At 43.0% G+C, this 24124-nt stretch overlaps 13 non-coding genes across 13 annotated transcripts; all 13 read left to right on the forward strand.

Moving 5' to 3' along the window:
- Window positions 1–639: 639 nt before the first annotated feature.
- LOC141149490 (U2 spliceosomal RNA) lies at window positions 640–830 on the forward strand. Its single transcript, XR_012245784.1, has one exon. It is a non-coding gene; the product is annotated as a U2 spliceosomal RNA (small nuclear RNA).
- A 1115-nt stretch (window positions 831–1945) lies between these two features.
- On the forward strand, window positions 1946–2136 carry LOC141275558 (U2 spliceosomal RNA). The gene has a single exon (XR_012323793.1). It is a non-coding gene; the product is annotated as a U2 spliceosomal RNA (small nuclear RNA).
- A 2445-nt stretch (window positions 2137–4581) lies between these two features.
- LOC141150618 (U2 spliceosomal RNA) lies at window positions 4582–4774 on the forward strand. The gene has a single exon (XR_012246769.1). It is a non-coding gene; the product is annotated as a U2 spliceosomal RNA (small nuclear RNA).
- A 1115-nt stretch (window positions 4775–5889) lies between these two features.
- LOC141275559 (U2 spliceosomal RNA) lies at window positions 5890–6080 on the forward strand. The gene has a single exon (XR_012323794.1). It is a non-coding gene; the product is annotated as a U2 spliceosomal RNA (small nuclear RNA).
- Window positions 6081–7195: 1115 nt separating this feature from the next.
- LOC141275560 (U2 spliceosomal RNA) lies at window positions 7196–7386 on the forward strand. The gene has a single exon (XR_012323795.1). It is a non-coding gene; the product is annotated as a U2 spliceosomal RNA (small nuclear RNA).
- Window positions 7387–8495: 1109 nt separating this feature from the next.
- On the forward strand, window positions 8496–8686 carry LOC141275561 (U2 spliceosomal RNA). Its single transcript, XR_012323796.1, has one exon. It is a non-coding gene; the product is annotated as a U2 spliceosomal RNA (small nuclear RNA).
- A 1115-nt stretch (window positions 8687–9801) lies between these two features.
- On the forward strand, window positions 9802–9992 carry LOC141275562 (U2 spliceosomal RNA). Its single transcript, XR_012323797.1, has one exon. It is a non-coding gene; the product is annotated as a U2 spliceosomal RNA (small nuclear RNA).
- A 1115-nt stretch (window positions 9993–11107) lies between these two features.
- On the forward strand, window positions 11108–11298 carry LOC141275563 (U2 spliceosomal RNA). The gene has a single exon (XR_012323798.1). It is a non-coding gene; the product is annotated as a U2 spliceosomal RNA (small nuclear RNA).
- Window positions 11299–12407: 1109 nt separating this feature from the next.
- Window positions 12408–12598, forward strand: LOC141275564 (U2 spliceosomal RNA). The gene has a single exon (XR_012323799.1). It is a non-coding gene; the product is annotated as a U2 spliceosomal RNA (small nuclear RNA).
- A 1115-nt stretch (window positions 12599–13713) lies between these two features.
- Window positions 13714–13904, forward strand: LOC141275565 (U2 spliceosomal RNA). Its single transcript, XR_012323800.1, has one exon. It is a non-coding gene; the product is annotated as a U2 spliceosomal RNA (small nuclear RNA).
- A 1115-nt stretch (window positions 13905–15019) lies between these two features.
- LOC141275568 (U2 spliceosomal RNA) lies at window positions 15020–15210 on the forward strand. The gene has a single exon (XR_012323802.1). It is a non-coding gene; the product is annotated as a U2 spliceosomal RNA (small nuclear RNA).
- Window positions 15211–16325: 1115 nt separating this feature from the next.
- Window positions 16326–16516, forward strand: LOC141275569 (U2 spliceosomal RNA). The gene has a single exon (XR_012323803.1). It is a non-coding gene; the product is annotated as a U2 spliceosomal RNA (small nuclear RNA).
- Window positions 16517–17631: 1115 nt separating this feature from the next.
- On the forward strand, window positions 17632–17822 carry LOC141275570 (U2 spliceosomal RNA). The gene has a single exon (XR_012323804.1). It is a non-coding gene; the product is annotated as a U2 spliceosomal RNA (small nuclear RNA).
- Window positions 17823–24124: the final 6302 nt, after the last annotated feature.

The raw sequence follows: 24124 nt of genomic DNA on the forward strand, positions 1-24124 counted from the left end.
GCCTTTTCTGAAACGTTGTCTCCTTCTGCTGGAACACTGACTTCTTTCATTTAATGCCTGCAGACTATAAAAGAGAACCCAACCCAAAAAGTTTGGTTGATTAGTCTGTGGCATTCTGTTAAACTGTTGCTTATGGCGGTCTCTGTGAGCTTCTCAGCGACATTCAGCCAGCCAGGTATCCTGCCTGCAGTAGATGGAATGTGGCAATGGAACGCTGGCTGCGCGTGTCATAATAGGCTCTGAGCCTTTATATACCTGTGCACAGCAGCAGCCACCTTCAGTCTGCTGCTGGACAGCCAGCAGCAGCAGCAGCAGGAGAGGTATGTAATCAGGAGCCCTCCTGCTAAGGGTAGACAGCTGCTCGTTCCACCCCACCCCCCGCCTTAATTGGTTCTCCTCCCTTCCAACGGTGTTGAGGCGGGTGGGAACAGCAGGGGGTGAAGGTGCTGTGTTTAAAGAGGTGGAGTTATGCAGATCTAAAACGCGTGGATTGCAGCAGCAGCAAGCCGAAAAGTGCAGGCATGTAAGGGATCTAGAGGTTGACAACATGTCTTCTTAACGGGAGTCCAGGAGCTCATCTCCACAAATGGACTTTTCAGGATCCTTGGGTGGCTCCGTAGTTTGAAACCAATTCTGGTTATCGCTTCTCGGCCTTTTGGCTAAGATCAAGTGTAGTATCTGTTCTTATCAGTTTAATATCTGATACGTCCCCTATCTGGGGACCATATATTAAATGGATTTTTAGACCAGGGAGATGGAAAAAGAGCTTGCTCTGTCCACTCCACGCATTGACCTGGTATTGCAGTATCTCCAGGACCGGTGCACCCCTTCTTTAATGCAGTTTCTAAAATCAGAAAGAATTGAATTCAATGTTTTTTGTTCATTTTGCTTGTTTGTCGGATTTTGGGATGGACTCTTTGGCTTTGCTTTTCTTCTCCTCATTGGATTTTTCATGTTCAAAGTTGCAGAAGCCAGATTACAAGCTCATTTTGGTTCAACTTCAGCAACTGTGCATTGCATTGCCATGTAATGTGATGCAATGCTATCTTTCTAGCTCTCCCTTTTTACTTCCTTTTGGATAAACAGACATATTAGGCAAGCATTTTGGAGCTTTCACCTAAATAACTACAGGTGGTGAGATAAGCTGCACAATATAATTGACCTTTCAGTATATTGTTGCACACACACCATCTATTTAGCAAATGCCCTTGTTATCAACAGCAGCCTTTTAAACTCACCTGAGCTAACAGGTATGTGCGCTGGTTACTCTGCTGCGCTTAAAATTTCTTTTTTGGTTTGCTACAATGCCTTTTCTGAAACGTTGTCTCCTTCTGCTGGAACACTGACTTCTTTCATTTAATGCCTGCAGACTATAAAAGAGAACCCAACCCAAAAAGTTTGGTTGATTAGTCTGTGGCATTCTGTTAAACTGTTGCTTATGGCGGTCTCTGTGAGCTTCTCAGCGACATTCAGCCAGCCATGTATCCTGCCTGCAGTAGATGGAATGTGGCAATGGAACGCTGGCTGCGCGTGTCATAATAGGCTCTGAGCCTTTATATACCTGTGCACAGCAGCAGCCACCTTCAGTCTGCTGCTGGACAGCCAGCAGCAGCAGCAGCAGGAGAGGTATGTAATCAGGAGCCCTCCTGCTAAGGGTAGACAGCTGCTCGTTCCACCCCACCCCCCGCCTTAATTGGTTCTCCTCCCTTCCAACGGTGTTGAGGCGGGTGGGAACAGCAGGGGGTGAAGGTGCTGTGTTTAAAGAGGTGGAGTTATGCAGATCTAAAACGCGTGGATTGCAGCAGCAGCAAGCCGAAAAGTGCAGGCATGTAAGGGATCTAGAGGTTGACAACATGTCTTCTTAACGGGAGTCCAGGAGCTCATCTCCACAAATGGACTTTTCAGGATCCTTGGGTGTCTCCGTAGTTTGAAACCAATTCTGGTTATCGCTTCTCGGCCTTTTGGCTAAGATCAAGTGTAGTATCTGTTCTTATCAGTTTAATATCTGATACGTCCCCTATCTGGGGACCATATATTAAATGGATTTTTAGAACAGGGAGATGGAAAAAGAGCTTGCTCTGTCCACTCCACGCATTGACCTGGTATTGCAGTATCTCCAGGACCGGTGCACCCCTTCTTTAATGCAGTTTCTAAAATCAGAAAGAATTGAATTCAATGTTTTTTGTTCATTTTGCTTGTTTGTCGGATTTTGGGATGGACTCTTTGGCTTTGCTTTTCTTCTCCTCATTGGATTTTTCATGTTCAAAGTTGCAGAAGCCAGATTACAAGCTCATTTTGGTTCAACTTCAGCAACTGTGCATTGCATTGCCATGTAATGTGATGCAATGCTATCTTTCTAGCTCTCCCTTTTTACTTCCTTTTGGATAAACAGACATATTAGGAAAGCATTTTGGAGCTTTCACCTAAATAACTACAGGTGGTGAGATAAGCTGCACAATATAATTGACCTTTCAGTATATTGTTGCACACACACCATCTATTTAGCAAATGCCCTTGTTATCAACAGCAGCCTTTTAAACTCACCTGAGCTAACAGGTATGTGCGCTGGTTACTCTGCTGCGCTTAAAATTTCTTTTTTGGTTTGCTGCAATGCCTTTTCTGAAACGTTGTCTCCTTCTGCTGGAACACTGACTTCTTTCATTTAATGCCTGCAGACTATAAAAGAGAACCCAACCCAAAAAGTTTGGTTGATTAGTCTGTGGCATTCTGTTAAACTGTTGCTTATGGCGGTCTCTGTGAGCTTCTCAGCGACATTCAGCCAGCCAGGTATCCTGCCTGCAGTAGATGGAATGTGGCAATGGAACGCTGGCTGCGCGTGTCATAATAGGCTCTGAGCCTTTATATACCTGTGCACAGCAGCAGCCACCTTCAGTCTGCTGCTGGACAGCCAGCAGCAGCAGCAGCAGGAAAGGTATGTAATCAGGAGACCTCCTGCTAAGGGTAGACAGCTGCTCGTTCCACCCCACCCCCCGCCTTAATTGGTTCTCCTCCCTTCCAACGGTGTTGAGGCGGGTGGGAACAGCAGGGGGTGAAGGTGCTGTGTTTAAAGAGGTGGAGTTATGCAGATCTAAAACGCGTGGATTGCAGCAGCAGCAAGCCGAAAAGTGCAGGCATGTAAGGGATCTAGAGGTTGACAACATGTCTTCTTAACGGGAGTCCAGGAGCTCATCTCCACAAATGGACTTTTCAGGATCCTTGGGTGGCTCCGTAGTTTGAAACCAATTCTGGTTATCGCTTCTCGGCCTTTTGGCTAAGATCAAGTGCAGTGATCTAGCGGTTTCTGCCTTGGTCTTGGCTGGGAGGCGCTTGGGGTACCCGGCTCCTTGGCCTGGGGGGATCGCTACACTTATTGGTGGAGCTAAACCCCCCTGCTGCTATTAGGGAGTCGGATTAGTCCCTGGGCAATGAGAGGCGATCACCTTGTCACCACACATAGCTGTGGGGGGCAACTGTCGCCACACATAGCTGTGGTGGCAACATTTGGAGGATTAAAAGGAAAAAACGGAAGGAAAACGGATCGTTGAGATGGAGTTTTGGAAAAAGAAGAGATGCTTACGTTTTTTTGTGAAACGGGAGACGGAAGAAACTTTTTTGGAAGAAAAATGGATTCTGGAAATTTTGAGGAAATATGAAGTTTTGGAGAAGGATATCTACTGTATGCAAGAAATAAAGCAAGGTAAAGTTTGTGATGTGACTCTAGTTTCTGAGGAAAAGTGCATTCATTTTTTCAAAGGCTGGAGTGAAGAGGATTCTGGGAAAATTGGAGTAAGTGCATCATTCATGGGGAAACCGAAGAGTGTGATAATTTACATGGACAATCCGTTTGTGGAAATAGAGGAGATAATGGTTTTTTTGGAATCTAAATGTAAGATGGTAAAGTTTCAGAAATTATACAGGAACAAAGTTGGTATTTGGAACGGAAAGAGACGTTTTTTGGTGTGGACAACAGGAGAAGAAAATTTGCATAATGGGAGGATTATGGTAAACGGGAGTTCTGGGTATTGTTACATGGAAAGCAGCAAAGGAACTTTTGAAAAGAACTTTGGAGGACAAAAGGAAGATATTGGTGATAAAATGAAGAAGGAAGTTGATGCGATAATTATAGAGGAGAATAAGCAGGGAAAAGAAGTTGAAAGTTTAAAGGTGAAATTGAAGAAAAAGGTAACGGTACAGGAAAATTGTGGATCAAGGAAAGTATCTGGTGAAAAGAAAGAAGTAAAAGAGGAAAAGGGTAAAGTGTTGGAGAAGGTGGTGACTTTCAGAGATGATGAGGAAGAGTATGATTGGGAACAGATGCGGTTAGAGCATGAGGAGGAAGAAAAGAAGTTAAGGGGTTTTGTTGGGAGGAAAGTAAAAGAGAAAAAGGGGATATTTAGTTTGGGAAACCGGGTGAAGTAATGTCAGTTGTGATTTGTTTGGAAACTGTTGAAACTGCAAACGAATTGTTATGTTTAACTTTATATATATTAATTCAAATGAAAAAATATAAATATAATATCTAAACACGATGATGGAACTAAAATCTTGAGTTTGGTGATATATGATTTAAGATTATAAAACTTAATTTCTGAGTGTTTGGAAAAAAAAAAAAAAAAAAAAATCTGTTCTTATCAGTTTAATATCTGATACGTCCCCTATCTGGGGACCATATATTAAATGGATTTTTAGAACAGGGAGATGGAAAAAGAGCTTGCTCTGTCCACTCCACGCATTGACCTGGTATTGCAGTATCTCCAGGACCGGTGCACCCCTTCTTTAATGCAGTTTCTAAAATCAGAAAGAATTGAATTCAATGTTTTTTGTTCATTTTGCTTGTTTGTCGGATTTTGGGATGGACTCTTTGGCTTTGCTTTTCTTCTCCTCATTGGATTTTTCATGTTCAAAGTTGCAGAAGCCAGATTACAAGCTCATTTTGGTTCAACTTCAGCAACTGTGCATTGCATTGCCATGTAATGTGATGCAATGCTATCTTTCTAGCTCTCCCTTTTTACTTCCTTTTGGATAAACAGACATATTAGGAAAGCATTTTGGAGCTTTCACCTAAATAACTACAGGTGGTGAGATAAGCTGCACAATATAATTGACCTTTCAGTATATTGTTGCACACACACCATCTATTTAGCAAATGCCCTTGTTATCAACAGCAGCCTTTTAAACTCACCTGAGCTAACAGGTATGTGCGCTGGTTACTCTGCTGCGCTTAAAATTTCTTTTTTGGTTTGCTACAATGCCTTTTCTGAAACGTTGTCTCCTTCTGCTGGAACACTGACTTCTTTCATTTAATGCCTGCAGACTATAAAAGAGAACCCAACCCAAAAAGTTTGGTTGATTAGTCTGTGGCATTCTGTTAAACTGTTGCTTATGGCGGTCTCTGTGAGCTTCTCAGCGACATTCAGCCAGCCAGGTATCCTGCCTGCAGTAGATGGAATGTGGCAATGGAACGCTGGCTGCGCGTGTCATAATAGGCTCTGAGCCTTTATATACCTGTGCACAGCAGCAGCCACCTTCAGTCTGCTGCTGGACAGCCAGCAGCAGCAGCAGCAGGAGAGGTATGTAATCAGGAGCCCTCCTGCTAAGGGTAGACAGCTGCTCGTTCCACCCCACCCCCCGCCTTAATTGGTTCTCCTCCCTTCCAACGGTGTTGAGGCGGGTGGGAACAGCAGGGGGTGAAGGTGCTGTGTTTAAAGAGGTGGAGTTATGCAGATCTAAAACGCGTGGATTGCAGCAGCAGCAAGCCGAAAAGTGCAGGCATGTAAGGGATCTAGAGGTTGACAACATGTCTTCTTAACGGGAGTCCAGGAGCTCATCTCCACAAATGGACTTTTCAGGATCCTTGGGTGGCTCCGTAGTTTGAAACCAATTCTGGTTATCGCTTCTCGGCCTTTTGGCTAAGATCAAGTGTAGTATCTGTTCTTATCAGTTTAATATCTGATACGTCCCCTATCTGGGGACCATATATTAAATGGATTTTTAGAACAGGGAGATGGAAAAAGAGCTTGCTCTGTCCACTCCACGCATTGACCTGGTATTGCAGTATCTCCAGGACCGGTGCACCCCTTCTTTAATGCAGTTTCTAAAATCAGAAAGAATTGAATTCAATGTTTTTTGTTCATTTTGCTTGTTTGTCGGATTTTGGGATGGACTCTTTGGCTTTGCTTTTCTTCTCCTCATTGGATTTTTCATGTTCAAAGTTGCAGAAGCCAGATTACAAGCTCATTTTGGTTCAACTTCAGCAACTGTGCATTGCATTGCCATGTAATGTGATGCAATGCTATCTTTCTAGCTCTCCCTTTTTACTTCCTTTTGGATAAACAGACATATTAGGCAAGCATTTTGGAGCTTTCACCTAAATAACTACAGGTGGTGAGATAAGCTGCACAATATAATTGACCTTTCAGTATATTGTTGCACACACACCATCTATTTAGCAAATGCCCTTGTTATCAACAGCAGCCTTTTAAACTCACCTGAGCTAACAGGTATGTGCGCTGGTTACTCTGCTGCGCTTAAAATTTCTTTTTTGGTTTGCTACAATGCCTTTTCTGAAACGTTGTCTCCTTCTGCTGGAACACTGACTTCTTTCATTTAATGCCTGCAGACTATAAAAGAGAACCCAACCCAAAAAGTTTGGTTGATTAGTCTGTGGCATTCTGTTAAACTGTTGCTTATGGCGGTCTCTGTGAGCTTCTCAGCGACATTCAGCCAGCCAGGTATCCTGTCTGCAGTAGATGGAATGTGGCAATGGAACGCTGGCTGCGCGTGTCATAATAGGCTCTGAGCCTTTATATACCTGTGCACAGCAGCAGCCACCTTCAGTCTGCTGCTGGACAGCCATCAGCAGCAGCAGCAGGAGAGGTATGTAATCAGGAGCCCTCCTGCTAAGGGTAGACAGCTGCTCGTTCCACCCCACCCCCCGCCTTAATTGGTTCTCCTCCCTTTCAACGGTGTTGAGGCGGGTGGGAACAGCAGGGGGTGAAGGTGCTGTGTTTAAAGAGGTGGAGTTATGCAGATCTAAAACGCGTGGATTGCAGCAGCAGCAAGCCGAAAAGTGCAGGCATGTAAGGGATCTAGAGGTTGACAACATGTCTTCTTAACGGGAGTCCAGGAGCTCATCTCCACAAATGGACTTTTCAGGATCCTTGGGTGGCTCCGTAGTTTGAAACCAATTCTGGTTATCGCTTCTCGGCCTTTTGGCTAAGATCAAGTGTAGTATCTGTTCTTATCAGTTTAATATCTGATACGTCCCCTATCTGGGGACCATATATTAAATGGATTTTTAGAACAGGGAGATGGAAAAAGAGCTTGCTCTGTCCACTCCACGCATTGACCTGGTATTGCAGTATCTCCAGGACCGGTGCACCCCTTCTTTAATGCAGTTTCTAAAATCAGAAAGAATTGAATTCAATGTTTTTTGTTCATTTTGCTTGTTTGTCGGATTTTGGGATGGACTCTTTGGCTTTGCTTTTCTTCTCCTCATTGGATTTTTCATGTTCAAAGTTGCAGAAGCCAGATTACAAGCTCATTTTGGTTCAACTTCAGCAACTGTGCATTGCATTGCCATGTAATGTGATGCAATGCTATCTTTCTAGCTCTCCCTTTTTACTTCCTTTTGGATAAACAGACATATTAGGCAAGCATTTTGGAGCTTTCACCTAAATAACTACAGGTGGTGAGATAAGCTGCACAATATAATTGACCTTTCAGTATATTGTTGCACACACACCATCTATTTAGCAAATGCCCTTGTTATCAACAGCAGCCTTTTAAACTCACCTGAGCTAACAGGTATGTGTGCTGGTTACTCTGCTGCGCTTAAAATTTCTTTTTTGGTTTGCTACAATGCCTTTTCTGAAACGTTGTCTCCTTCTGCTGGAACACTGACTTCTTTCATTTAATGCCTGCAGACTATAAAAGAGAACCCAACCCAAAAAGTTTGGTTGATTAGTCTGTGGCATTCTGTTAAACTGTTGCTTATGGCGGTCTCTGTGAGCTTCTCAGCGACATTCAGCCAGCCAGGTATCCTGCCTGCAGTAGATGGAATGTGGCAATGGAACGCTGGCTGCGCGTGTCATAATAGGCTCTGAGCCTTTATATACCTGTGCACAGCAGCAGCCACCTTCAGTCTGCTGCTGGACAGCCAGCAGCAGCAGGAGAGGTATGTAATCAGGAGCCCTCCTGCTAAGGGTAGACAGCTGCTCGTTCCACCCCACCCCCCGCCTTAATTGGTTCTCCTCCCTTCCAACGGTGTTGAGGCGGGTGGGAACAGCAGGGGGTGAAGGTGCTGTGTTTAAAGAGGTGGAGTTATGCAGATCTAAAACGCGTGGATTGCAGCAGCAGCAAGCCGAAAAGTGCAGGCATGTAAGGGATCTAGAGGTTGACAACATGTCTTCTTAACGGGAGTCCAGGAGCTCATCTCCACAAATGGACTTTTCAGGATCCTTGGGTGGCTCCGTAGTTTGAAACCAATTCTGGTTATCGCTTCTCGGCCTTTTGGCTAAGATCAAGTGTAGTATCTGTTCTTATCAGTTTAATATCTGATACGTCCCCTATCTGGGGACCATATATTAAATGGATTTTTAGAACAGGGAGATGGAAAAAGAGCTTGCTCTGTCCACTCCACGCATTGACCTGGTATTGCAGTATCTCCAGGACCGGTGCACCCCTTCTTTAATGCAGTTTCTAAAATCAGAAAGAATTGAATTCAATGTTTTTTGTTCATTTTGCTTGTTTGTCGGATTTTGGGATGGACTCTTTGGCTTTGCTTTTCTTCTCCTCATTGGATTTTTCATGTTCAAAGTTGCAGAAGCCAGATTACAAGCTCATTTTGGTTCAACTTCAGCAACTGTGCATTGCATTGCCATGTAATGTGATGCAATGCTATCTTTCTAGCTCTCCCTTTTTACTTCCTTTTGGATAAACAGACATATTAGGCAAGCATTTTGGAGCTTTCACCTAAATAACTACAGGTGGTGAGATAAGCTGCACAATATAATTGACCTTTCAGTATATTGTTGCACACACACCATCTATTTAGCAAATGCCCTTGTTATCAACAGCAGCCTTTTAAACTCACCTGAGCTAACAGGTATGTGCGCTGGTTACTCTGCTGCGCTTAAAATTTCTTTTTTGGTTTGCTACAATGCCTTTTCTGAAACGTTGTCTCCTTCTGCTGGAACACTGACTTCTTTCATTTAATGCCTGCAGACTATAAAAGAGAACCCAACCCAAAAAGTTTGGTTGATTAGTCTGTGGCATTCTGTTAAACTGTTGCTTATGGCGGTCTCTGTGAGCTTCTCAGCGACATTCAGCCAGCCAGGTATCCTGCCTGCAGTAGATGGAATGTGGCAATGGAACGCTGGCTGCGCGTGTCATAATAGGCTCTGAGCCTTTATATACCTGTGCACAGCAGCAGCCACCTTCAGTCTGCTGCTGGACAGCCAGCAGCAGCAGCAGCAGGAGAGGTATGTAATCAGGAGCCCTCCTGCTAAGGGTAGACAGCTGCTCGTTCCACCCCACCCCCCGCCTTAATTGGTTCTCCTCCCTTCCAACGGTGTTGAGGCGGGTGGGAACAGCAGGGGGTGAAGGTGCTGTGTTTAAAGAGGTGGAGTTATGCAGATCTAAAACGCGTGGATTGCAGCAGCAGCAAGCCGAAAAGTGCAGGCATGTAAGGGATCTAGAGGTTGACAACATGTCTTCTTAACGGGAGTCCAGGAGCTCATCTCCACAAATGGACTTTTCAGGATCCTTGGGTGGCTCCGTAGTTTGAAACCAATTCTGGTTATCGCTTCTCGGCCTTTTGGCTAAGATCAAGTGTAGTATCTGTTCTTATCAGTTTAATATCTGATACGTCCCCTATCTGGGGACCATATATTAAATGGATTTTTAGAACAGGGAGATGGAAAAAGAGCTTGCTCTGTCCACTCCACGCATTGACCTGGTATTGCAGTATCTCCAGGACCGGTGCACCCCTTCTTTAATGCAGTTTCTAAAATCAGAAAGAATTGAATTCAATGTTTTTTGTTCATTTTGCTTGTTTGTCGGATTTTGGGATGGACTCTTTGGCTTTGCTTTTCTTCTCCTCATTGGATTTTTCATGTTCAAAGTTGCAGAAGCCAGATTACAAGCTCATTTTGGTTCAACTTCAGCAACTGTGCATTGCATTGCCATGTAATGTGATGCAATGCTATCTTTCTAGCTCTCCCTTTTTACTTCCTTTTGGATAAACAGACATATTAGGCAAGCATTTTGGAGCTTTCACCTAAATAACTACAAGTGGTGAGATAAGCTGCACAATATAATTGACCTTTCAGTATATTGTTGCACACACACCATCTATTTAGCAAATGCCCTTGTTATCAACAGCAGCCTTTTAAACTCACCTGAGCTAACAGGTATGTGCGCTGGTTACTCTGCTGCGCTTAAAATTTCTTTTTTGGTTTGCTACAATGCCTTTTCTGAAACGTTGTCTCCTTCTGCTGGAACACTGACTTCTTTCATTTAATGCCTGCAGACTATAAAAGAGAACCCAACCCAAAAAGTTTGGTTGATTAGTCTGTGGCATTCTGTTAAACTGTTGCTTATGGCGGTCTCTGTGAGCTTCTCAGCGACATTCAGCCAGCCAGGTATCCTGCCTGCAGTAGATGGAATGTGGCAATGGAACGCTGGCTGCGCGTGTCATAATAGGCTCTGAGCCTTTATATACCTGTGCACAGCAGCAGCCACCTTCAGTCTGCTGCTGGACAGCCAGCAGCAGCAGCAGCAGGAGAGGTATGTAATCAGGAGCCCTCCTGCTAAGGGTAGACAGCTGCTCGTTCCACCCCACCCCCCGCCTTAATTGGTTCTCCTCCCTTCCAACGGTGTTGAGGCGGGTGGGAACAGCAGGGGGTGAAGGTGCTGTGTTTAAAGAGGTGGAGTTATGCAGATCTAAAACGCGTGGATTGCAGCAGCAGCAAGCCGAAAAGTGCAGGCATGTAAGGGATCTAGAGGTTGACAACATGTCTTCTTAACGGGAGTCCAGGAGCTCATCTCCACAAATGGACTTTTCAGGATCCTTGGGTGGCTCCGTAGTTTGAAACCAATTCTGGTTATCGCTTCTCGGCCTTTTGGCTAAGATCAAGTGTAGTATCTGTTCTTATCAGTTTAATATCTGATACGTCCCCTATCTGGGGACCATATATTAAATGGATTTTTAGAACAGGGAGATGGAAAAAGAGCTTGCTCTGTCCACTCCACGCATTGACCTGGTATTGCAGTATCTCCAGGACCGGTGCACCCCTTCTTTAATGCAGTTTCTAAAATCAGAAAGAATTGAATTCAATGTTTTTTGTTCATTTTGCTTGTTTGTCGGATTTTGGGATGGACTCTTTGGCTTTGCTTTTCTTCTCCTCATTGGATTTTTCATGTTCAAAGTTGCAGAAGCCAGATTACAAGCTCATTTTGGTTCAACTTCAGCAACTGTGCATTGCATTGCCATGTAATGTGATGCAATGCTATCTTTCTAGCTCTCCCTTTTTACTTCCTTTTGGATAAACAGACATATTAGGCAAGCATTTTGGAGCTTTCACCTAAATAACTACAGGTGGTGAGATAAGCTGCACAATATAATTGACCTTTCAGTATATTGTTGCACACACACCATCTATTTAGCAAATGCCCTTGTTATCAACAGCAGCCTTTTAAACTCACCTGAGCTAACAGGTATGTGCGCTGGTTACTCTGCTGCGCTTAAAATTTCTTTTTTGGTTTGCTACAATGCCTTTTCTGAAACGTTGTCTCCTTCTGCTGGAACACTGACTTCTTTCATTTAATGCCTGCAGACTATAAAAGAGAACCCAACCCAAAAAGTTTGGTTGATTAGTCTGTGGCATTCTGTTAAACTGTTGCTTATGGCGGTCTCTGTGAGCTTCTCAGCGACATTCAGCCAGCCAGGTATCCTGCCTGCAGTAGATGGAATGTGGCAATGGAACGCTGGCTGCGCGTGTCATAATAGGCTCTGAGCCTTTATATACCTGTGCACAGCAGCAGCCACCTTCAGTCTGCTGCTGGACAGCCAGCAGCAGCAGGAGAGGTATGTAATCAGGAGCCCTCCTGCTAAGGGTAGACAGCTGCTCGTTCCACCCCACCCCCCGCCTTAATTGGTTCTCCTCCCTTCCAACGGTGTTGAGGCGGGTGGGAACAGCAGGGGGTGAAGGTGCTGTGTTTAAAGAGGTGGAGTTATGCAGATCTAAAACGCGTGGATTGCAGCAGCAGCAAGCCGAAAAGTGCAGGCATGTAAGGGATCTAGAGGTTGACAACATGTCTTCTTAACGGGAGTCCAGGAGCTCATCTCCACAAATGGACTTTTCAGGATCCTTGGGTGGCTCCGTAGTTTGAAACCAATTCTGGTTATCGCTTCTCGGCCTTTTGGCTAAGATCAAGTGTAGTATCTGTTCTTATCAGTTTAATATCTGATACGTCCCCTATCTGGGGACCATATATTAAATGGATTTTTAGAACAGGGAGATGGAAAAAGAGCTTGCTCTGTCCACTCCACGCATTGACCTGGTATTGCAGTATCTCCAGGACCGGTGCACCCCTTCTTTAATGCAGTTTCTAAAATCAGAAAGAATTGAATTCAATGTTTTTTGTTCATTTTGCTTGTTTGTCGGATTTTGGGATGGACTCTTTGGCTTTGCTTTTCTTCTCCTCATTGGATTTTTCATGTTCAAAGTTGCAGAAGCCAGATTACAAGCTCATTTTGGTTCAACTTCAGCAACTGTGCATTGCATTGCCATGTAATGTGATGCAATGCTATCTTTCTAGCTCTCCCTTTTTACTTCCTTTTGGATAAACAGACATATTAGGCAAGCATTTTGGAGCTTTCACCTAAATAACTACAGGTGGTGAGATAAGCTGCACAATATAATTGACCTTTCAGTATATTGTTGCACACACACCATCTATTTAGCAAATGCCCTTGTTATCAACAGCAGCCTTTTAAACTCACCTGAGCTAACAGGTATGTGCGCTGGTTACTCTGCTGCGCTTAAAATTTCTTTTTTGGTTTGCTACAATGCCTTTTCTGAAACGTTGTCTCCTTCTGCTGGAACACTGACTTCTTTCATTTAATGCCTGCAGACTATAAAAGAGAACACAACCCAAAAAGTTTGGTTGATTAGTCTGTGGCATTCTGTTAAACTGTTGCTTATGGCGGTCTCTGTGAGCTTCTCAGCGACATTCAGCCAGCCAGGTATCCTGCCTGCAGTAGATGGAATGTGGCAATGGAACGCTGGCTGCGCGTGTCATAATAGGCTCTGAGCCTTTATATACCTGTGCACAGCAGCAGCCACCTTCAGTCTGCTGCTGGACAGCCAGCAGCAGCAGCAGCAGGAGAGGTATGTAATCAGGAGCCCTCCTGCTAAGGGTAGACAGCTGCTCGTTCCACCCCACCCCCCGCCTTAATTGGTTCTCCTCCCTTCCAACGGTGTTGAGGCGGGTGGGAACAGCAGGGGGTGAAGGTGCTGTGTTTAAAGAGGTGGAGTTATGCAGATCTAAAACGCGTGGATTGCAGCAGCAGCAAGCCGAAAAGTGCAGGCATGTAAGGGATCTAGAGGTTGACAACATGTCTTCTTAACGGGAGTCCAGGAGCTCATCTCCACAAATGGACTTTTCAGGATCCTTGGGTGGCTCCGTAGTTTGAAACCAATTCTGGTTATCGCTTCTCGGCCTTTTGGCTAAGATCAAGTGTAGTATCTGTTCTTATCAGTTTAATATCTGATACGTCCCCTATCTGGGGACCATATATTAAATGGATTTTTAGAACAGGGAGATGGAAAAAGAGCTTGCTCTGTCCACTCCACGCATTGACCTGGTATTGCAGTATCTCCAGGACCGGTGCACCCCTTCTTTAATGCAGTTTCTAAAATCAGAAAGAATTGAATTCAATGTTTTTTGTTCATTTTGCTTGTTTGTCGGATTTTGGGATGGACTCTTTGGCTTTGCTTTTCTTCTCCTCATTGGATTTTTCATGTTCAAAGTTGCAGAAGCCAGATTACAAGCTCATTTTGGTTCAACTTCAGCAACTGTGCATTGCATTGCCATGTAATGTGATGCAATGCTATCTTTCTAGCTCTCCCTTTTTACTTCCTTTTGGATAAACAGACATATTAGGCAAGCATTTTGGAGCTTTCACCTAAATAACTACAGGTGGTGAGATAAGCTGCACAATATAATTGACCTTTCAGTATATTGTTGCACACACACCATCTATTTAGCAAATGCCCTTGTTATCAACAGCAGCCTTTTAAACTCACCTGAGCTAACAGGTATGTGCGCTGGTTACTCTGCTGCGCTTAAAATTTCTTTTTTGGTTTGCTACAATGCCTTTTCTGAAACGTTGTCTCCTTCTGCTGGAACACTGACTTCTTTCATTTAATGCCTGCAGACTATAAAAGAGAACCCAACCCAAAAAGTTTGGTTGATTAGTCTGTGGCATTCTGTTAAACTGTTGCTTATGGCGGTCTCTGTGAGCTTCTCAGCGACATTCAGCCAGCCAGGTATCCTGCCTGCAGTAGATGGAATGTGGCAATGGAACGCTGGCTGCGCGTGTCATAATAGGCTCTGAGCCTTTATATACCTGTGCACAGCAGCAGCCACCTTCAGTCTGCTGCTGGACAGCCAGCAGCAGCAGCAGCAGGAGAGGTATGTAATCAGGAGCCCTCCTGCTAAGGGTAGACAGCTGCTCGTTCCACCCCACCCCCCGCCTTAATTGGTTCTCCTCCCTTCCAACGGTGTTGAGGCGGGTGGGAACAGCAGGGGGTGAAGGTGCTGTGTTTAAAGAGGTGGAGTTATGCAGATCTAAAACGCGTGGATTGCAGCAGCAGCAAGCCGAAAAGTGCAGGCATGTAAGGGATCTAGAGGTTGACAACATGTCTTCTTAACGGGAGTCCAGGAGCTCATCTCCACAAATGGACTTTTCAGGATCCTTGGGTGGCTCCGTAGTTTGAAACCAATTCTGGTTATCGCTTCTCGGCCTTTTGGCTAAGATCAAGTGTAGTATCTGTTCTTATCAGTTTAATATCTGATACGTCCCCTATCTGGGGACCATATATTAAATGGATTTTTAGAACAGGGAGATGGAAAAAGAGCTTGCTCTGTCCACTCCACGCATTGACCTGGTATTGCAGTATCTCCAGGACCGGTGCACCCCTTCTTTAATGCAGTTTCTAAAATCAGAAAGAATTGAATTCAATGTTTTTTGTTCATTTTGCTTGTTTGTCGGATTTTGGGATGGACTCTTTGGCTTTGCTTTTCTTCTCCTCATTGGATTTTTCATGTTCAAAGTTGCAGAAGCCAGATTACAAGCTCATTTTGGTTCAACTTCAGCAACTGTGCATTGCATTGCCATGTAATGTGATGCAATGCTATCTTTCTAGCTCTCCCTTTTTACTTCCTTTTGGATAAACAGACATATTAGGCAAGCATTTTGGAGCTTTCACCTAAATAACTACAGGTGGTGAGATAAGCTGCACAATATAATTGACCTTTCAGTATATTGTTGCACACACACCATCTATTTAGCAAATGCCCTTGTTATCAACAGCAGCCTTTTAAACTCACCTGAGCTAACAGGTATGTGCGCTGGTTACTCTGCTGCGCTTAAAATTTCTTTTTTGGTTTGCTACAATGCCTTTTCTGAAACGTTGTCTCCTTCTGCTGGAACACTGACTTCTTTCATTTAATGCCTGCAGACTATAAAAGAGAACACAACCCAAAAAGTTTGGTTGATTAGTCTGTGGCATTCTGTTAAACTGTTGCTTATGGCGGTCTCTGTGAGCTTCTCAGCGACATTCAGCCAGCCAGGTATCCTGCCTGCAGTAGATGGAATGTGGCAATGGAACGCTGGCTGCGCGTGTCATAATAGGCTCTGAGCCTTTATATACCTGTGCACAGCAGCAGCCACCTTCAGTCTGCTGCTGGACAGCCAGCAGCAGCAGCAGCAGGAGAGGTATGTAATCAGGAGCCCTCCTGCTAAGGGTAGACAGCTGCTCGTTCCACCCCACCCCCCGCCTTAATTGGTTCTCCTCCCTTCCAACGGTGTTGAGGCGGGTGGGAACAGCAGGGGGTGAAGGTGCTGTGTTTAAAGAGGTGGAGTTATGCAGATCTAAAACGCGTGGATTGCAGCAGCAGCAAGCCGAAAAGTGCAGGCATGTAAGGGATCTAGAGGTTGACAACATGTCTTCTTAACGGGAGTCCAGGAGCTCATCTCCACAAATGGACTTTTCAGGATCCTTGGGTGGCTCCGTAGTTTGAAACCAATTCTGGTTATCGCTTCTCGGCCTTTTGGCTAAGATCAAGTGTAGTATCTGTTCTTATCAGTTTAATATCTGATACGTCCCCTATCTGGGGACCATATATTAAATGGATTTTTAGAACAGGGAGATGGAAAAAGAGCTTGCTCTGTCCACTCCACGCATTGACCTGGTATTGCAGTATCTCCAGGACCGGTGCACCCCTTCTTTAATGCAGTTTCTAAAATCAGAAAGAATTGAATTCAATGTTTTTTGTTCATTTTGCTTGTTTGTCGGATTTTGGGATGGACTCTTTGGCTTTGCTTTTCTTCTCCTCATTGGATTTTTCATGTTCAAAGTTGCAGAAGCCAGATTACAAGCTCATTTTGGTTCAACTTCAGCAACTGTGCATTGCATTGCCATGTAATGTGATGCAATGCTATCTTTCTAGCTCTCCCTTTTTACTTCCTTTTGGATAAACAGACATATTAGGCAAGCATTTTGGAGCTTTCACCTAAATAACTACAGGTGGTGAGATAAGCTGCACAATATAATTGACCTTTCAGTATATTGTTGCACACACACCATCTATTTAGCAAATGCCCTTGTTATCAACAGCAGCCTTTTAAACTCACCTGAGCTAACAGGTATGTGCGCTGGTTACTCTGCTGCGCTTAAAATTTCTTTTTTGGTTTGCTACAATGCCTTTTCTGAAACGTTGTCTCCTTCTGCTGGAACACTGACTTCTTTCATTTAATGCCTGCAGACTATAAAAGAGAACCCAACCCAAAAAGTTTGGTTGATTAGTCTGTGGCATTCTGTTAAACTGTTGCTTATGGCGGTCTCTGTGAGCTTCTCAGCGACATTCAGCCAGCCAGGTATCCTGCCTGCAGTAGATGGAATGTGGCAATGGAACGCTGGCTGCGCGTGTCATAATAGGCTCTGAGCCTTTATATACCTGTGCACAGCAGCAGCCACCTTCAGTCTGCTGCTGGACAGCCAGCAGCAGCAGCAGCAGGAGAGGTATGTAATCAGGAGCCCTCCTGCTAAGGGTAGACAGCTGCTCGTTCCACCCCACCCCCCGCCTTAATTGGTTCTCCTCCCTTCCAACGGTGTTGAGGCGGGTGGGAACAGCAGGGGGTGAAGGTGCTGTGTTTAAAGAGGTGGAGTTATGCAGATCTAAAACGCGTGGATTGCAGCAGCAGCAAGCCGAAAAGTGCAGGCATGTAAGGGATCTAGAGGTTGACAACATGTCTTCTTAACGGGAGTCCAGGAGCTCATCTCCACAAATGGACTTTTCAGGATCCTTGGGTGGCTCCGTAGTTTGAAACCAATTCTGGTTATCGCTTCTCGGCCTTTTGGCTAAGATCAAGTGTAGTATCTGTTCTTATCAGTTTAATATCTGATACGTCCCCTATCTGGGGACCATATATTAAATGGATTTTTAGAACAGGGAGATGGAAAAAGAGCTTGCTCTGTCCACTCCACGCATTGACCTGGTATTGCAGTATCTCCAGGACCGGTGCACCCCTTCTTTAATGCAGTTTCTAAAATCAGAAAGAATTGAATTCAATGTTTTTTGTTCATTTTGCTTGTTTGTCGGATTTTGGGATGGACTCTTTGGCTTTGCTTTTCTTCTCCTCATTGGATTTTTCATGTTCAAAGTTGCAGAAGCCAGATTACAAGCTCATTTTGGTTCAACTTCAGCAACTGTGCATTGCATTGCCATGTAATGTGATGCAATGCTATCTTTCTAGCTCTCCCTTTTTACTTCCTTTTGGATAAACAGACATATTAGGCAAGCATTTATGAGCTTTCACCTAAATAACTACAGGTGGTGAGATAAGCTGCACAATATAATTGACCTTTCAGTATATTGTTGCACACACACCATCTATTTAGCAAATGCCCTTGTTATCAACAGCAGCCTTTTAAACTCACCTGAGCTAACAGGTATGTGCGCTGGTTACTCTGCTGCGCTTAAAATTTCTTTTTTGGTTTGCTACAATGCCTTTTCTGAAACGTTGTCTCCTTCTGCTGGAACACTGACTTCTTTCATTTAATGCCTGCAGACTATAAAAGAGAACCCAACAAAAAAAGTTTGGTTGATTAGTCTGTGGCATTCTGTTAAACTGTTGCTTATGGCGGTCTCTGTGAGCTTCTCAGCGACATTCAGCCAGCCAGGTATCCTGCCTGCAGTAGATGGAATGTGGCAATGGAACGCTGGCTGCGCGTGTCATAATAGGCTCTGAGCCTTTATATACCTGTGCACAGCAGCAGCCACCTTCAGTCTGCTGCTGGACAGCCAGCAGCAGCAGCAGCAGGAGAGGTATGTAATCAGGAGCCCTCCTGCTAAGGGTAGACAGCTGCTCGTTCCACCCCACCCCCCGCCTTAATTGGTTCTCCTCCCTTCCAACGGTGTTGAGGCGGGTGGGAACAGCAGGGGGTGAAGGTGCTGTGTTTAAAGAGGTGGAGTTATGCAGATCTAAAACGCGTGGATTGCAGCAGCAGCAAGCCGAAAAGTGCAGGCATGTAAGGGATCTAGAGGTTGACAACATGTCTTCTTAACGGGAGTCCAGGAGCTCATCTCCACAAATGGACTTTTCAGGATCCTTGGGTGGCTCCGTAGTTTGAAACCAATTCTGGTTATCGCTTCTCGGCCTTTTGGCTGCGATCTGTAGTGGGTTGCGTCATTTGGCCAAGGTGATCTAGGTGGATCTTTGCACTCGGCCTTCTGGATCTTGGTCCAGCTGCTGCTATTGGGTGTGGAGCAAAGTCTAGATTTGCCTTTTCTTCCTGGAGGACGGTTCTTTTTCGTGGTGTGGAGGTCGGTAGGACGAAGAGGATTGAAATCCGGGTGGAGCTGCGATCTGCTGTGTCGTTTTTTTTCCTGATCATCTGTGGAAAAAGAAGGAGGAAAAGAATATGGAATCGAAGAGGCCATTTGGAGGTAGGAGGGAAAATCGGGAGAACAATTCCAATGACTATTTTTCAGAGGATTATCCTTTGAAGGATACACTCCGTTTGTTGGTGGCTCCTGGTTATCGGCAGGAAAAGGATTCCGAGTTTATCTTCAGAGAGATTTGTAAATTTCTGAAGATTGAAAAGGAGGAACTTTTTTGTTTTCAATCCTTTTTTTCGAGAGGGATATATGATTTAACTTTAATGGGGAACTCTCAGTGTGAAAGAGCCTATACTCTCTATGAAGTTAATAGGGAGAACGAGCTTTTTGTTGGAGTGAGAGTGATTCCCTCCTTTCAGTTCTCCATGAAACTGCTAACAATACATTTGTTCAGTCCATTTGTTACTGATAGTGAAGTAATAAACTATCTAAGTGCATATTGTGAGAAAGTTATCCCAAGAAAACGTGGGGAAACTAGGTTCGGAGTGTGGAACGGAAAAAGGGTTTTTCTGGTAGCCTTCAAGAAGGACCCAGAAGAAGAAGGTGGGGTACTTAGACCACCACCAAATGTCTATGTTAATCGTAGCCGTGGATATCTGTTTTTTTCGGGTATGCCTAATTACTGTTATGGGTGCCGTAAATATGGACATTTGGATATTGTGTGCAAAAAGTGTTGTAGGTGTCCCGGTTCAGCTCATCAGGAGGATGCATGTCCAAATAAGAAGAAAGGAGGCGAGGAGGAGATGGATACTTCATCAGAACATCGGCAGAATGAAGCCGAGGATGGTGAGGAAGCAAGTGAAAAGAGAACTGATGAGCAGGAAATGGAGGAGGTGAGAAAAGTAAAGAAGAAGAAAACACCGGAAGAAGAGAAGAGAAAGAAAGAAGAGAGAGGGAGGAGGTCGGAGGAGGATGAGAAAAGAAAGATGGAAGAAAGGAAGAAGGAGAAGGAGTTAGAAGAAGATAAGAACAGAGAAGAGCAGAAGAAAGAAGGTCGGGAGAAGGAAGAGCAGAAGAAAGAAGAAAAGAAGAAAGAAGAAAAGAAGAATGAAGAACAGAGGATTGAAGAATTGAAGTCTGTGCTGGTGGGTGTGGGACAATTAATGCAGAAAGTCCCTCCACCAAGCAAAGAGAGTAATATAAAAGAACAAGGGGGTGAAGTAAAAAAGGGAGGCGCAGGGGGAAAGGTGGTGGTAGTGAAAAGTCAAAGCCTGCCTGTAATAGGGCCTTCCCCTAGGGAGTTTTTATCTCAGAGTATACCCTGTGGTCAGGAAAGGATGGATTCATCAAAAATTTTGAAAAGAAGTGTAGATGATAAAGAGCGTGGTGTAGGGCCATGTGTAGTAAAAGTATTTGCTTGTGAAAAGGATTTTGACATTTCCAGTACATCAGAGTCGGAAGGGCTGAGTATCGATGAAAGTGCTTTGCAATCCGATGAGGGCGGGGGAGATAGCCCGGTGCCAGTCACTAAAAGATGATCAGGGCGGCTTCCCTGAATGTTCAGGGTTTCAATGACTTATATAAAAGAACTGTGATTTATGACTATTTTAATAATGAAAATTTTGATTTTGTATTTCTTCAAGAATGTAATTTGTCAAAGAAGTTAAATTATGATTTTTTACGGGGTATATGGAAGGGTAATTTATGTTTTTCAGGCGGGAATGAATTCAGAAGTGATGGGGTTGGTTTTATATGTTCCAGGGAATGGGAGATTACCAACTACGAAGAAATATACCCTGGTAGGATTCTAAGAGTGGATGTAGAAAGGAATGGGAAGAAATATAGATGTTTTAATATTTATGCCAATACAGAAAAAGTTTTAAGGTTACATTTGTTTGAAATTTTGCAGCTTTTTATCCCAGGTGTAGTTCCAGTAATTTTAGGGGGAGATTTTAATTGTCAACTAAATAATGTAAAAGATGGTTCGGTTTCTTGTCTCAAGGGTATTTTATCTTCTTTTAACCTAAAAGATGCTTGGTGGTTGGACGGGCAGAAGAAGGAGTATGAAATTACTTGGGAAGGAAGAGGTTGTTCCTCGAGAATAGATTATTTGTTTATATCCAAGGATTTTACTTGTTCTAATTTTAAAACGCATAAAGCACCTTTTTCTGATCATAGAATAATTGAATGTACACTGATGGTAGAGGCGGATGAGGGAAAAAGGCCATCTCATTGGAAACTGAATGTATCATTGTTACAGCATAAGGAGGTAAGGGAGGATTTTAAATTTTTCTTTGAGAAACTGAAATTAGAAAAGAAATGTTTTGACTCTACTTTTAAATGGTGGGACTACATGAAAAAGGAAGTTAAATTATTCTTTATGGAAGTAGGCAAGAGGAAAGCTGCGGATAAGCGACAGTCATACAATAACCTTAATGCAAATCTACAGTGTCTGTATCAGTTTAGGAATAATGGAGTTAATGTGGAGGAGGAAATTATGGTGACGAAGGAAAAAATTCAAAAATGTCTGAGAGAAAAAGGAAAAGAAATTATCTTTAATTCTCGTGTGAAGGTGTTGGAGGAAGACGAGAAATGTACTAAATTCTTTTTTAAAAAAATCTGTGAGAAAAAGGCCTTTATGGGGGTTTTAGAGGGGGAAAGGAGTTTGGAGGGGAAAAAGATGAAAGTGAAAGAATTTTATGATAACCTGTTTTCAGCAAAAAATACAGATAGGTCTTTGAAGGAGCATTTTTTAGGAGGGTTGGATAAGTGTTTTACTAAGGAAAATAAATTATTATTATCAGAGGGTATTTCAAAAGAAGAAGTTTTTAATACAGTTAATACATTGCAAAACGGTAAGACACCAGGGTCGGATGGGTTACCCATTGAGTTTTATAAAATATTATGGGATATTGTGGGGAATGAATTTTATGAAATGTTTTTAAAAGTTGAGTCTTTATGTCGTGTCCCGGAGTCATGGTTGGAGGGGGTAATTGTTTTATTATACAAAAGAGGTGATAGAGAATTGCTAAAAAACTGGAGACCGATTACTCTTTTAAATACAGATTATAAAGTTTATGCGAAGCTGTTGGCAAATAGATTAAAGAAAGTGGTGAGTTCGGTGATAGATATAGACCAAACGTGTGCAGTTCCAACGCGGAAGATCAGTGACTCGTTGATTTTAATTAGAGACATAATATGGGATGTTTCCGATAGAAGACAGAAGATGGCGTTAATTACTCTGGATTTTGAAAAGGCTTATGATAGAGTCGCCCATGATTTTTTATTCGATGTTTTAAGGAGAATGGGTTGCCCGGATGATTTTAGTAAACGTATTAAATCCTTGTATCAAGCATGTTTTAGTAAAGTATCTGTAAATGGGTTTTTATCTGGAAGTGTAAAGATTAATTGTGGGGTGAAACAGGGATGCCCCTTATCCCCTATTCTTTTTATCTGTGCGATTGAGCCTCTTTTAACTGCTTTTAGGAAAGACAAAGTGATTAATGGTTTTTTTATTCCTGGGAGTTGGGGAGAGCAGGTTAAAGTGGTGGCTTTTATGGATGATGTGACTGTTTTTGTAAAAGATTTAAGAAGTATGAATAGGGTTTTAAGAACGGTTGAATGGTTTGGGGCGGCATCAGGTTTTAAGATCAATTTGGAGAAATCTGGTGTTTTAACGATGGGCGGTTTTATCTTAGAATCCGATTGTAAATTATTGAGAGTCTTTGAAGCAAAGATTTTAGGCATCTATTTTTCGGAAGAGTGTGGAAATGTAAAAAATTGGGAATCACTGTTGGAGAGGGTTAGGAAAAAGGTGTCTTTTTGGAATCTGAGAGAGCTAACGTTGGAAGGGAAGATTTTAATTATCAAGCAGGTTTTACTCCCAATGATTTTATATGTTGCAACCATTTTTATTCCACCTGTCAATGCGATGAAAAAAATTATTAAAGTATGTTTTAATTTTTTATGGAGATCAAAAATGGAAAGGGTTAAGCGCGAAGAATTGTATAAGCCAAAAAAGAAAGGCGGTAAAGGTTATCCTGATATCAAAGCCTTTTTATATGCAAAGTATATGGCAAACTGCATAAATATTTTATTAGGGTCAGAATCGAAGCTTAAAGCCTTTTCTATTTATAATTTGGGTTTCTATATAAGAAAATATAAGTGGGTGGACATGAGATTGAATAGACCTTATAGATTTTTACCCCCAAGTAACTATGTTGTGCTGGAAAAGATTTTGAGAGATTATGATCTAAAAGGTTTTGATCTTAAGGTACTGAGGTGTCATAAAAAGATATTACAAGTCTTGGAAGGAAGGTTAAACACTAGTCCAGTGGAGCACTTTATGCCAAAGATAGTGGACAGGATTTGGCTGAATGTAAACTATGTGTTCTTATCAAATGAACATAAAGATTTGTTATGGTGTATAATAAAGGATTGCTTACCGACACGAGAATTTCAGCATAGACGTGGTCTTGTTCGTTTTGAAAAATGTCCAAGACAGAGATGTGGAGGTAGTGAGACTCCTATGCACGTATTCTGGAATTGCGAGTTTGCACAAAAAGTCTGGAGGAAAATGTGCAATCTGATTAAAGCTGTGAGTAATGTTAATTTTTTAGATTTTAACAGGGTGTTCTATGGGATGGGTGTAAAGGAAGAAGATTTTAAGGTGGTGTGGGTGATAATAACATGTGTAAAGATGGCAATTTGGAAGGTGAGAAACATTTTGATTTTTAAACATAATGAAGTGTCTGTTGAACAGTGTATTAAGTTGTGTCTAAGTTATTTATTTATGTATTTTTGGAAGGACAAAATGGTTTTGGGCATAAGAAAAGCAGATGTATTGTGGAAGCAAAATGAATGGAATATACTTACTGTGTAGCCTTTGTTGTCATTGAAAATCTTTTTCTGGAAAAATACAAATATTAATTACAGGAAAAAAAAAAAAGTTAAAAAGAAAGTTAAGAAAAAGGAAAGAAGGAAATATATATGT

This window comes from Phyllobates terribilis, unplaced genomic scaffold (genome assembly GCF_046119375.1).
Source record: "Phyllobates terribilis strain yellow unplaced genomic scaffold, ASM4611937v1 Scaffold_5__5_contigs__length_657084704, whole genome shotgun sequence".
NCBI lineage: Eukaryota > Metazoa > Chordata > Amphibia > Anura > Dendrobatidae > Phyllobates > Phyllobates terribilis.